Source organism: Cryptotermes secundus, unplaced genomic scaffold (genome assembly GCF_002891405.2).
Source record: "Cryptotermes secundus unplaced genomic scaffold, Csec_1.0 scaffold22, whole genome shotgun sequence".
In the NCBI taxonomy this organism is placed as follows: Eukaryota; Metazoa; Arthropoda; class Insecta; order Blattodea; family Kalotermitidae; genus Cryptotermes; species Cryptotermes secundus.
The window spans coordinates 4435618-4440345 of NW_019742961.1; positions in this window are offsets into that span (position 1 = coordinate 4435618).

Here is a 4728-nt window from a genome sequence, read left to right on the forward strand (position 1 = left end):
TCCCTTCCCCTTGTCACCACGGCATGGCGCTTCGTCAGGTTGCGGATGGAGGAGACCCTCCAGACATGTAGTAACAATCCGTACGTGTTCAGTAAAGCTAATTACCAGGTGCTGAATTTTAATGCCCTAATAATCCATTAAATATGTATACATTTACGCTTGAAAAACTTCCAAAATATGCACGTAAAATATGAACATAAATAGTTCATACCAAATATTAAAATTGATTTTACATTATTTTATGACCAACAAATTAACATTTAAGTTTATTTTCTGTAATCGCTGAATTATTCGCTTGGAATGAAAAGCTACACTTAAATACAAATCATGCAACAAAGACAACATTTTTTTATTACAAGTTAAAAAACCAATGGTAGTCACATTTAGCTCTCCAAGCTTTCAGCTTCTCTTCTGTTGCAGTTCACAGTTACTAAATGTTTTGGATTTTCCATAGTTGGTCGCCTCCTATTGTCTCGTAAGATGTCCTTATGCTTACTTACTTACTCATGGAGCTGAGCCCTTCTGGAGGAGTCGCCAATTCTACAGCTACTCAAGAATTTCCCAGCATTTTATGGAACTTGGAAGTTCATTACCATATTCACAAGACCCCTCCTCTGGTACCTACATGTATCCTGAACCAAATCAATGCAATCCATACCATCCCATCCTATCTCTCTAAGATCCATTTTAATATTGTTCACCCACCTACGCCTTGGTCTTCCCAGTGGTCTCTTTCCTTCTGGCTTTCCCACCATTATCCTATATACATTCCTCTTCTCCCCCATTCATGGTTCATGCCCTGCCCATCTCATCCTCCTTGACTTGATCATTCTAATTATACTTCGAGAAGAGTACAAGTTATGAAGCTCCTAATTGGGGGTCAGTTGGCAGTCGGGCTGTAGTACAGTGATATTTGGAGTGTGTAATTCAGTGAGACTGTTATAGTTCCTGTGTTAAAATCCGTTTCCAGGAAACGGATTATGGGGACTGTGATAGATTGAGGATAGTAGTGTGTGTAACATTTATGTTGTTTGTAGTACGACATATAAGTGGTCAGTAAATCCAATAATCCAAAACCCTGTCTGTAGCCACATAGCCATACATACGTAACAATGTATTATGTAAGATACTTGAATCTGAAGCCTCTCTTACGTGTAGACTACTCGAACTTGCTTCAGACTTACGTTATATAAGCTGCCTTTGTAGCAGAATTGTTTTCCTTATACTGTATTTGTAGGTAATCCGGGTAGGCGTAAACAAAGTTAACCGCACATAAATTATTTCAAAGAACAGAAGTTGAAGGGTAAAGCTATCCCTATAACAGGCCATGAAGGCCTCTTGTGAGATCTTGAGGGTCCCACATTATCTAGACAATCGGCTCACAGATGGCGGTAAGGTCAGCCTTACGCGCCGGCCGCCCTTTACCCCCAGAAAGGTTCCTGGTACTCATTTCTGTTAGAGGCTGAGTCGACCCTAGGGCCATAGTGCGACTGGAAGGATTTGGTTAATTGAAAAAGCCCACCTCATCGGGACTCAGCAGAAGATATTTACGTCAAATCTACCTGTAGTCTCAGGTTATAAAACTAAACATGCTGGCCCAGTAGGATGAAACAATCCTGAAGTCATAGTTCGAGCGTGCTAGAAACAACAGAACATACGAACCGCCTGTACTAGTTCCAGAACATTTGCTGAGGATACTACAGGGAGTGGTATCTGGGAGCAGGAAACCTTTTTGTCGGCCTTCACACCTACGAGTCAACGCGTCTGCAGGCGCCAGAATGTGGACAGCTGTTTCCTGTGAGCTTTTGTGCGGCTAAATATGCCAAGTACGACGCCGTGCTTAATGAGCATCGCTATCAGTGTGCGGAACAGACGCTCGATTATGCGTTAACGTAGCGTTTCTCAACCATGGGGACGCGTCGGAGGGACGTGAGGTCGCGAAAATAAGAACTCATGTAATACTAAAATATGCCTAATGTAAAGATACATTTCTAGGAACAAGTTTATTGTTTTATTATGGCGGTACTACAGTCTTTTGACAAAATGGAACGTAAGGTACAAAAGGTTGAGAAGCACCACGCCAATGAAACTTGGTACAGGCTCAGAGTTTGTGCAAAAGAGTTTTGTATGTAACGTACGCATTTATGCTTGCGCGTACGTATATCTGCTTATACACGCGGGTATATGCGTGTTTATACAGTATATATAACTTCAACAACAGGGTCCACAGCCACAAACCGGAAGTGACGCTTGGCGGGATGATTAGTATGAGCTGGCAAGGAATTCAGTAAACTTATTCTGTATTCGAATAAATTCTACACGGCCTTACTTACAGTCTTATTACTGGATTTTCCGAAAGCGCTTTTTAACTACTTTTTGTACGTCCTGTAAAATATTTGTTCACGATGTAGATATACACACTTGTCATTTGCTAATCAAATCCGTAACTGTTATTAAAAAGAGTATGATATGCATTTTTCTGCTAGTTTCTGTATTGGTATGCTTGAGTTGCGTGATGCTGTATCACATTACTACAAGATTCAGCAGTTTCTATAACAGTCATTGGTATTCACTTTGTTTTGTGGTAAGCACCTCTGTCTCTCTTTGTGTCTTTCCTGTTTCTCCCACTTTGGTGTATAGGGCATCCGTGTAACAGTTGATTCATTTCAGTTTCTTAACCCTAAGACAGTCGGTAGTACTCCTCAGATGGGGGATCAGCCCGTCGAAAGGCGTGATAAGTACCAGTAGGTATTTATTGGTGCAATATTTGGTTTATAAAGAATTCAGTAGAAAAGAAATGTGTTCGAACTTTTAAACAAGACTGTTGACAGAACCCGATTTTATGGAATAGACAATGCAGACGCTATTTATACACGGTACGTGGGTCGCCCAGCACGAAGCAGAAACAAAACCCGAAACTCTCCGGTAGAAAACCCCAGAATTTCGGAGGCAGTAAAAAGCGCAAATATCATAATGAGGGATGAAAGCACTCTTGAATTTGCTCTCCCGGAATAAACTGCCAACCATGCATACGCCTTCAGGATTTGAAAAACGTATAAGAGCCAATAGGATTCGGAACATCTGTCAATATAGTCACTGAACTACTAGCTGGATTATTGGGGTTCGAATTCCGACAAGGGCAATGGTTTTTATGTTTTTCGCCGCGTCGAGGTCGGCTCTGGGGCCTGCCTCAAATCCAATTGTAGCCGGTTCCTCGGAAGTGACGCGATCGGGGCATAAAGCCGACCACTCAACTTCATCCAGTACCGAAGTTAAAGTGTGCAGCTATGCCTCTACTCCCCGAAGTCTTCATGGCGTGGTGCTTAATGAAGAGTTTGAACAACCTTACTCTGACGTTATATCACATTTGAGAAAGACCAATTGATTTGCCAGACTTTGCATAATGACAGTGCGTTTTCCCACAGAGTACTTTCAGTAGAGCGATGCTTGTAGAAAGTAAATACTGGTGTTGTACCAGCATATCCGATTAACATACTGCTTCCAGCTTCAGGATCGAGGATAGAGGCGATACGCTACTCCGGGAAAATGGTAATCCAACTACGAAACTCCGCGGTGCCATAACTGCATTAATATTTGCAGTCGTGAATACCAGGAACTTCTAATGTTGGAACATCACAGTTTTTCCTCATTTGTTCCTGCATAACTTTTTCCATGTCGTAGAAATTAAATGTCTTCTTGAAAGGGTCTCGGGGCACGCGGTAGCGTAGTTGTTCAAGGCACTATGCTACAAGCTGGTAGATCACGGGTTCGAGTCCCGATGGGGTGGATATTTTTCAGTTTACCTAATCCTTCCAACCGCACTATGGCCCTGGGGTCGACTCAGCCTCTAACAGAAATGAGTACCAGGAATCTTCCTGGGGGATAAAAGGGCGGCCGGCGGTAAGGCTGACAACCTTACCGCCATATGTGAGCCTGTTGTCTAAAGAAAATGTTGGAGCCTCGACGTCTCACAACCCTATGGCCCATCACGGCCTGTTATAGGGTCAGCTTTTTCTTTTTTCTTTTTTGAAAGAGTCCCATTATGAATTTCTTCAAGGCGCTCAGAGCAGTGTGACAGTGCTACTGAAATTATTTTTGAAAATGGTTTTGAGGAATGATTTTAACCCTGCCCGAAATATTGGTTTTCGTGTCTGGAATTAGAAGGCGAGTATTTTGGAGGACGGAAAACTAATTAAACTTAGTGAGAGTACTCGTAGAATAAGAAGTGCTATTTATTTTCAGACCTTGTATTGTAATGGGTAGGGGTGGTGGGGGAGAGATCGAGAACGAACCTTGATTTCGAGCTTGGTGGCGTGAACGACGTTACTGTAGTAAGATTAACCTTACTTGAACCTTTAGCAAAGAAACAGAACAAACAAAGTTTTGGCTGCTGGATGTTAGAGCGCTGTGCCAAAGAAAACTCTGAGAATCATGTGCAGGTTGCTAAAGCAAGAGGATGAATTTACTTTGTGTTATTTTCTAGTCTTCAGGTCTGTGTCATTGTATACCGCATCAAGTGCAAGGGGAAGGACAAATATCTGTGACCTAACAACGCGGTAGACTGGGAGGCACTCCTAATTCGGAGATCGGCTCTCATGATTGAGGTTATGTGTGCGTGGTTGCCTTTGTTCCGCCATTAAAATACTGGGAAAGTACCTGAAATTAGGCCATAGTTGCTTCTTTTCACATCCTTTCCAATGCTTTATTAATAATCCTGTTACCCCAGAG